Genomic DNA, 10000 nt, shown 5'->3' on the forward strand with positions numbered 1-10000 from the left:
GTGGGGGTGGAGGCAAGGAGAGGAGGGGGGTGGAGGGAAAGAGAGAAAGAGTGGAGGGAAGGAGAGAAAGAGTGGAGGGAAGTAGAGAAAGAGAGGTTGAGGAAAGGATGTAAGGAAGAAGGCTCAGTGCGTGAAGGTAGCCAGAGGAAAGAAAGGTCAGGAAGAAAAGGAGCCATAAATAAACTATAGGGGGAGGGAAGGAGAAAGGAAGTGGAGGGAAGAAGGAGAGAAGATGAAAAAAATGAAAGGTAGCGGGAAGGATGAATCGAAGAAGACTAGGGGTGCAACGGTAATGAGGGTGGCAGGGAGGGACGAACAAGCGGGAAGAAATGGAGGTGAGAGGAAAAGGTAAGAGGAAGAAGGAATGGGAAGAAGGTGTGCATGGAATGAGGAAGAATGGAGGGAAGGTGAAAAGGAAAGGGAAAGGAAAGGAGGTAAGAACGGAGGAGGTAATACGTAGCAAGCGGAAGCAGAAGTGGAAGGAGAAGGGAAGGTGAAAGAAGGGAAGGAGGGAGGAGAGGAGGAAAAAGTAAGGTGGACGCAAGCTGGTGAAAGGCGGAAAGGAGGAAATAAATGTGGTACGAAAAGAGGCGTAAGAAAGTGTGAGGAGCATTAAGGGAAGGAGGAGGAGGAGGAGGAGGAGGAGGAGGAGATGGTGCTAAGAGAGTGAAAGAAGAGAAAAACAAAATGGAAGGAAGGCAGAAAGAGGGTTCAAAGATGAAGAATATGCGAGGAGGAAAATGAAGAAACGAGAGAAGACGAGGAAGAGGTAGGAGAGAGAAGCAAAAGGAAAGAAGGAAAGGAAACAGACGCAGGAGGAAGGTGTGATATTTTGTGGTAGTGGAAGAAATGGGAGAGAAATAGAAGCAAGAAGGAAAAAAGAGATGGATAAAGCAGGAGGTTGGAAGCAGTAGGAGAGATGACGGAGAAATGGAGAGAAAACAAGATGGCAGGAAGGGAGGAAAGGGGGAGGAGGGTAGATAGATAAACAAGGGAGGAATATATGTAAAAGAATGAATGGGAGGAGGAGGAGGAGGAGGAGGAGGAGGAAGGGTAGGGTGAGAGGTTAGTCAGTTTGAGAGCAAGAGGAAGGAAATTGAGAGGAAGGAGAGACGAGAGACAAGAGGAAGGAAAAAGAGGCTGCAGATTGGAGGAAGAGTATCAGAGAGAGAGAGAGAGAGAGAGAGAGAGAGAGAGAGAGAGAGAGAGAGAGAGAGAGAGAGAGAGAGAGAGAGAGAGAGAGAGAGAGAGAGAGAGAGAGAGAGAGAGAGAGAGAGAGAGAGAGAGAGAGAGAGAGAGAGAGAGAGAGAGAGAGAGAGAGAGAGAGAGAGAGAGAGAGAGAGAGAGAGAGAGAGAGAGAGAGAGAGAGAGAGAGAGAGAGAGAGAGAGAGAGAGAGAGAGAGAGAGAGAGAGAGAGAGAGTCGCGTCTCTTTGACCTCTGTGACGTCGGCTGCTGCAGGTCAAAGGTCAAACGGGTCGTTAACCGGCATATTGACTTTGTACCTTCCTCTTGTTGTTGTTGTTGTTGTTGTTGCTGTTGTTGTTGTTGTTGTTGTTGTTGTTGTTGTTGTTGATGTTACTATTATTACATAGGTGCTACTTGTCTTGCTCTGATATAGTCTCTGTTTTGTTGTTTTATCGCCGTCGCCATATCATTCTACATTATCACATGTTGTCATCGTGCCTTGTGTCACCCTTACGATACTCCTTTTCTTCATCACACTCACCATTTCTTCTCGTTCCGTGTTATTCCCTTTCTTAGAGTTATAATTTTATACCGTCATGCTTCTGTTTATCCTTCTTAATTTTTTTTCTTATTGGCAATACCATTTTAGTTTTTTTCTCTCAGGTGTTCGTTTTTTTTATCGGGATTATCAGGTTTCCATTTTCTTTTGACGATTCCCAAGCAATTTTATACCTAGGAAAACATTATATCATCAGCTTCACCTTCACCATTGAACGTCATCATCATTACCTTCATCATTAGTCCGTCATTGTCTGCAGGTCGTCACTATCCTATGTATTCACTCCCTGCTAATTGGCTGAACAAAGGTACACACAGAGGGACAACACACCTGGGAAGGGACAGGGGCAAGAGTGGCTGAAGGGCGTATGACGCTCCTCTCCCTCTCTCCTATCTGATCCTTTCCTTCCTCTTCCTCTTCCTACTCCCATTTCTTTATTTACTTTCCTTCTTTATATCGCCCTGATTCTTCTCTGTCACTCTCTCATGCTTCTACCTTTCCTTGTTTTTTCATTACGTTTTATCATGTTTCTTCTCTTTCTTGCCATCTCTTTCCTCCTCTCTCCCTTCTCCTTCTTCTTCCTTATCTGCCATTCCCTTTATCTCTCCCTATTTCTTCTTATTTAGTATTATTTTGTTTCGTTTCCTATTCCTTGTGGATCGATCTTCCTTCCCTTCCCTTCTTTCCTTTTTACATTCTTTACTTTGTTTTGAAGCCTAATCTGCTTTTCCAAACCATACTGACCTTTCTTCTCCCTTCTACCCCTCCCCTTCCCCCTCCCTTCCTTACCTTCCACTCCTCCCCCTACTTCTCCTCTTCCTCCTTCTTTACTGAGAAACATTTTAGGTTCACTTCACACACACACACACGCACACACACACACACACACACACACACACACACACACACACACACACACACACACACACACACACACACACACACACACACACACACACACACACACACACACACACACACACACACACACACACACACACACACACACACACACACACACACACACACACACACACACACACACACACACACACACACACACACACACACACACACACACACACACACACACACACACACACACACACACACACACACACACACACACACACACACACACACACACACACACACACACACACACACACACACACACACACACACACACACACAGTTTAACAAAATAATTAAACAAAAGATAAGAAGAAAAGGCAAAAAAAAAAAAAAAAATGTTTACGAGAAGTATAAATAGATAAAATATTAGAAAAAAATAGATACGTTTACACTTAAGTATATACAAGCACAAAGAAATTCATACATGCAAAAATATACATTAATAGATCGAGATAGACATATTCAGATAGACAGACAGACACATTGACAGGCAGACAGATGGATATATGCGAAAGCCCAGAACATGAAGACAGGCTATGAATAAAAGAGGTTATGAGTATACGAGTAAAGGAGGAAGAGGATGAACAGGGGAAGAGAGTCACGTCTTTGTTTGCACTTCGGAAAGAAGAATTTTTATTTTATTTTTCCTCCGATGACTTAGAGAGAGAGAGAGAGAGAGAGAGAGAGAGAGAGAGAGAGAGAGAGAGAGAGAGAGAGAGAGAGAGAGAGAGAGAGAGAGAGAGAGAGAGAGAGAGAGAGAGAGAGAGAGAGAGAGAGAGAGAGAGAGAGAGAGAGAGAGGTTGGTTTGGGAGACAGAACATGTATAAAATGTTTCCTAGTCTCTCTCTCTCTCTCTCTCTCTCTCTGAATAATTCACGTTTGCTGGATACTCCTTGAAGGTTTTAGACCCAGTGTAAAGGAGAGGCCAATGAAGCCACGGTGGAGTGGAGGAAAGGAGAGAAGAGTGGAGGAAGTAGAGGAGTGGGGTGGAGGCAAGGAGAGGAGGGGTGGAGGAAAGAGAGAAAGAGTGGAGGAAGGAGAAAGAGTGGAGGGAAGTAGAGAAAGAGAGGTTGAGGAAAGGATGTAAGGAAGAAGGCTCAGTGCGTGAAGGTAGCCAGAGGAAAGAAAGGTCAGGAAGAAAAGGAGCCATAAATTAACTATAGGGGGAGGGAAGGAGAGAGGAAGTGGAGGGACGCAGGAGCGAAGATGAAAAAATGAAAGGTAGAGGGAAGGATGAAAGGAAGACGACTAGGGGTGCAACGGTAATGAGGGAGGCAGGGAGGGACGAACAAGCGGGAAGAAAAGGAGGTGAGAGGAAACGGTGAGAGGAAGAAGGAATGGGAGGGAAGGGTGGGCGAATGCATGGAGTGGAAGAATGGAGGGAAGGTACGGACGAAAGGGAAAGGGAAGAAAGGAGGTAAGAACGGAGGGAGGTAATACATGCACGGCAGCGGATGTGAGGGAGTGGGGGAAGGGTGAAAGACGGGCCGGCGGGCGCGAGAGAGGGAGGAGGAAAAAGGAAGGTGGACGCAAGCTGGTGAAAGGCGGAAAGGAGGAAATAAATGTGGTACGAAAAGAGGCGTAAGAAAGTGTGAGGAGCATTAAGGGAAGGAGGAGGAGGAGGAGGAGGAGGAGGAGGAGATGGTGCTAAGAGAGTGAAAGAAGAGAAAAACAAAATGGAAGGAAGGCAGAAAGAGGGTTCAAAGATGAGGAATATGCGAGGAGGAAAATGAAGAAACGAGAGGAAGACGAGGAAGAGGTAGGAGAGAGAAGCAAAAAGGAAAGAAGGGAAGGAAACAGACGCAGGAGGAAGGTGTGATATTTTGTGGTAGTGGAAGAAATGGGAGAGAAATAGAAGCAAGAAGGAAAAAAGAGATGGATAAAGCAGGAGGTTGGAAGCAGTAGGAGAGATGACGGAGAAATGGAGAGAAAACAAGATGGCAGGAAGTGAGGAAAGGGAGGAGGGTAGATAGATAAACAAGGGAGGAATATATGTAAAAGAATGAATGGGAGGAGGAGGAGGAGGAGGAGGAGGAGGAAGGGTAGGGTGAGAGGTTAGTCAGTTTGAGAGCAAGAGGAAGGAAATTGAGAGGAAGGAGAGACGAGAGACAAGAGGAAGGAAAAAGAGGCTGCAGATTGGAGGAAGAGTATCAGAGAGAGAGAGAGAGAGAGAGAGAGAGAGAGAGAGAGAGAGAGAGAGAGAGAGAGAGAGAGAGAGAGAGAGAGAGAGAGAGAGAGAGAGAGAGAGAGAGAGAGAGAGAGAGATTACTTTTTAATTTTCCTACTTTTCTGTTTTCCCTTTTCACAACAAATATTTCCAACTTTTCATTCTCATTCTTTTCTTCCTTTTCCTCTTCTCTTTTTCTCTTCCCTCCTCTCACTTTTTATTCCAATTCCATCTTTTCTCTGATTCCTCTCCTCCTCCTTCTCCTCCTCCTCCTCCTCCTCCTTAAGACAACATTGGTAAAGTCAGCTCAATGAGGGTTTTGGTCACGTGGGAGCTCATTGCAAACCGACTCCTATTATCCCCTTCCCCCCCCTCTCTACTTCCCCTTCCTCTTCCTATCGATGCTCCTTCCCTCTCTTCGCTTCCTTTTACCTCTTCCTAACTGATTTTCTTTCTCCCTTTCCTTCTCTTCTCTCCTCCTCTCCCTCCCCTTCCCTCCCCTTCTCTTCCTCCTCCCTCTCACCCTCTTCCTCCCCTTGTTCCCCCCTTCTCTCTCCTTCCCCTCTTTCTATTTGCTTTCTTTCTCCTTTCATCCCTTTCCTTCTCCCCGACCTTTCTCACAAGCAAACCCCCTTCCTCCCCCTCCCTGCTCTACTGTGTTTCCTCCTCTCATTGGGTCACCTGTTCCCTGTTTGTTCAGCCAATTATCTACCTGTTGATTGTTTTTTTAGCTTTTGTGTCTTATTTTTTGTGTATATTACGCGTGTCTGCTTTTTGTATGAAATTTTGTGCTGTCTATTTTATGTATATCTTGTATCTGTTGAATGTTTTTTGGTGTGCTTTATGTATATTGTTCATTTAATTATAAGTGTGTCTTTTCATCTATTTACGTACTGTGGTTTAATCTATTGCATGTCAGTCTTTTTATCTATTTCATGTACATTTATTTACATGTATTGTTTTCTTATCATGCTTTATATTTTTTTTGTTTTTATCAACTAATGTATTTTTTGATATAAAATTCTTAGGGAACTACGTACATTTTGTGAAGTTAGTATTCATGGTAAGAAGGTCACGCTCATAGACGGATAGAAAAATGGAACAAATGAGGGACTAGGGAAGAAGTGAGTCATCCTGTGTACTCCTCGCCGTAGATGGAGAGGAAACACAATTTACGAGAATGGGAAAGAAGAGAATTAGGGGCCTGGGAAAACGAAAAAGTGAAACGTTTATAAAAAAAAATGTGAAACAAACGAATTAAAAGCATAGAAGAAAAGTAATGACTGTATTTGATGGCTAAAGATGCGAGTAAATGGAGAAAGAAATGTGAAGACAGATTATGCTGCCTTTTTAAAAATGTGAAGACAGATTATGCTGCCTTTTTAAAAATATTAGAAAAAGAAAAACCTAGGAATGGACCAAAAGATAAATGATAAAAGAGAAGGATACTAACCGACTTTCGTTGACGGGAACACAGAAACAAAAAAAACAAAAAATATGGAGACATTGTGGAAAGTAAAATAAAAGAAAAAATTAGGCATAAAGGCCAAAGGAAGATGTAAAATGAAAAGAAATCAGGAAAACATATTAAACCTGGTTGTCTTTAGTTACTCCGGAAACAAGTGAACAGAGAGATGAACACAAAGATGAAAGGAAGGAGAAAAGAAAGAGAGCGGAGGAAAAGTGTAAAGAACAAATGAAGTAGTGGAGATAAAAGAGGAGCAGAGGATGCCTTTGGTCGCCTCGTACTCGGACCATTAAAGAGGAGGTGTGGAGGCTAGGGCGGCGAATAGACGCGGGGAGAGTGGGGGCGAGGAAGAAAAGAAGAGAGAGGAAAAAACACGTAATGGGTATAAGTGGAAAAATGGGTAGAGTAGAAAAAAACGATGGTGGAAGAGAAGATGCGTGCAGGTAATGTTGAAAACGGTGACGAAATGCAACGAAGAAGGAAAGAAGAGAGGGAACAACGTAAGGAGGGAGAAACAGTAAAGAACACCGATGCAGGAAAAGATGATGCTTGTAGTTACTAAGAGAGGATGAAAAGTTAGAGGAAAAGGAAGTAAAAGGAGGAGAAAGTAAGAGGAATGGGAAAGTAAGAAGAAAATGAAAATAAGAGTAAAAGGAAATACCTAAGAGGAAAGTAAAGTAAGAAGAAAAGGAAGTATGAGGGAAAGTAAATTAAAGGGAAAGGAAAGTAAGAGGAGAAGGAAAGTGAGAGGAAAAGGAAAGGAAAAGGAAAAGGAAAGTAAGAAGAAAAGGAAAATAAGAGGAGAAGGAAAGTAAGAGGAAAAGGAAAGTAAAAGGAATGGAAAGTAAGTAGAAAAGGAAAGTGAGAGGGAAAAGAGAGAAGTAAAAGAAAATAAGAGGAAAATGAAAACATGAAGGAAAGTCGGAGTACAAAAATAAGTGAAAGCTAAGAAAGATTCCCCCCAGCTCACACACCTGCCTGACATGGCGAGGCGCAGGAAAGAGAGGAGGGAGAGGGAGAGAATTAGGAGACTGAACACCTTTTATTAACACGCTGGTGTTATGAACTTTACATTTCTGCCCGAAATCGTGCCAAATCTATTCTCCGACTAACCAAAAATTATTTCATTAATAGAAAATGTCAAAACCTTGCTTTCTCTAACTCTTCCCGTGACTTCTGGCATCTAGCCAAAAACATCTCCTCCAACTTCACTTCTTCATCTTTCCTTCCACTCCTCAGTCCTGACGGCAACACTGCCGTCTCATCTATCTCTAAGGCTGAACTCTTCTCTCAAACTTTTTCTAAAAACTCCACTCTGGACGATTCTGGGCATATTCCTCCTACTCATCCCCCTTCTGACTCCTTTATGCCTGTTATAAAGATTCTTCAAAATGATGTTTTCTATGCCCTCTCTGGCCTCAATCCTCAGAAGGCTTATGGACCTGATGGAGTGCCTCCTATTGTCCTTAAAAAATGTGCCTCCGTGCTGTCACCCTGCCTGGTCAAACTCTTTCGCCTCTGCCTGTCAACATCTACCTTTCCTTCTTGCTGGAAGTATGCCTTCACACAGCCTGTACCTAAGAAGGGTGACCGCTCCAATCCCTCAAACTACCGTCCTATTGCTTTACTTTCTTGTCTATCTAAAGCTTTTGAATCAATCCTTAACCGTAAGATTCAAAAGCACCTTTCCACTTCTGACCTTCTATCTGATCGCCAGTATGGGTTCCGCAAGGGGCGTTCTACTGGTGATCTCCTAGCCTTCTTAACTGACTCTTGGTCATCCTCTCTTAGCCGTTTCGGTGAAACTTTTGCTATTGCGTTGGACATATCAAAAGCTTTTGATAGGGTCTGGCACAAATCTTTGCTTTCTAAACTACCCTCCTACGGTTTCTATCCTTCTCTCTGTACCTTTATCTCCAGTTTCCTTTCTGACCGTTCTATTTCTGCCGTGGTAGACGGTCACTGTTCTTCCCCTAAATCTATTAACCCTTTAGCAGCGAGGGCCTTGATTCTGAATGCTCCCTCTAAGCGAGTTAATTTTGAAAAATATCACTAACGCAAATCATTATATAACACATATCAACGCACTCGTCATCAGTTTCTGCAGCCTCCAAAAATATTTACCTCTACTAAAGTACTTTATTAATCACTTAATAATACGTATAAATTACAGCGCGCCAGTAACTCTCCGTAGGCGTTCGACAGGTGGTCTAAAGAAAACAGGCCCGTTTGAGGGAGACGTAATTAATGATAAATAAATATATTCCTCTTGAGAGGTCCTGACATCTGGTGACAGTCCTCGGAACCTCAACCTTCTCGCCTTGCTCCCAAGGGTTTAGCTGAACCTCTCTCTCTCTCTCTCTCTCTCTCTCTCTCTCTCTCTCTCTCTCTCTCTCTCTCTCTCTCTCTCTCTCTCTCTCTCTCTCTCTCTCTCTCTCTCTCTCTCTCTCTCTCTCTCATTATTCATACAATTCTAACGACTAATAAGCCATGGCAAGATTCAAAAGATATTTGTGTGTGTGTGTGTGTGGGGGGGGGACCCATTCTGTATTATTTTTTTTTACTGTCCGAAAAAATTCCTGCATTTGTATCCTTTCATTTCTTTTTGGAGACAGCGTTGTGAAAGGCCCTCGCCTGTCTGATTGCCCTGTGGGACTAGGGGAAGGTAATTAGGTCTGAGTTTGACCACGAAGGGCACCCTTGGGAGTACTTTGTTTATTCCTTTTCTCGTTTTTATGAGTAGCTTGTGTTCTTTATTTTAGAGGAAAGAAGTGTGTGTGTGTGTGTGTGTGTGTGTGTGTGTGTGTGTGTGTGTGTGTGTGTGTGTGTGTGTGTGTGTGTGTGTGTGTGTGTGTGTGTGTGTGTTCTTTGTCCATGGTGTAAATCAGAATGTAAAAAATAAAGAAAGAAAAAAGAGAGAGCAAAAAATAGTTTACCACCAAATGAACAGGCTTGAGTCGTTTTTTGTGGTATGTCATCCACAACGAAAGAATAGAAAGGAAAATATTACTAATGTAGCTTCATATCTTGTGTGATATTATGAAAATTAGCTGTACCTAGCTCAGTGATGTATTGTGCTCTGAAATGACTACCAGATATCCGCCTACACTGACCAGGAAGGAATCGAACTACGAGCTTCCCAGGCGAAAGTGAGCATTATACCGACTGAGCTACCGCGGCTATGTTGCAATTTCATCAAATCTTACTTTCGTTTCAACTCTCTCTCTCTCTCTCTCTCTCTCTCTCTCTCTCTCTCTCTCTCTCTCTCTCTCTCTCTCTCTCTCTCTCTCTCTCTCTCTCTCTCTCTCTCTCTCTCTCTCTCTCTCTCTCTCTCTCCAGGAGCAGGCACCAAAAGAAGAAGTAGTGTGTGTGTGTGTTTGTGTGTGTGTGTGTATGGGCCTATGCTCCCTCGCGTTATCTACATGGGAGGGAGGGTGGAAGCGAGGTACCCTCGTATGGCAGAGAGAGAGAGAGGCAGTACTGGCAACATTAGAACACTGCGCCAGCACAGATAACAATCCTGCTCATCACATGTGCCCTGAAGGAGGATACTTGGTGCTTTTATAACAGACTTATTCATGAGAATAAAGATATACCTGCTGGTATTCATCAGCAGAAAGTTAATACCCCATAAGAGAAGACATAAAGGATTAGCTGTTGCAGGTGTACAAAAGATTTATCAAAGACGAACTCCTGTCAAGGTGC

Source organism: Eriocheir sinensis, unplaced genomic scaffold, assembly GCF_024679095.1.
Source record: "Eriocheir sinensis breed Jianghai 21 unplaced genomic scaffold, ASM2467909v1 Scaffold545, whole genome shotgun sequence".
NCBI classification, from domain to species: domain Eukaryota; kingdom Metazoa; phylum Arthropoda; class Malacostraca; order Decapoda; family Varunidae; genus Eriocheir; species Eriocheir sinensis.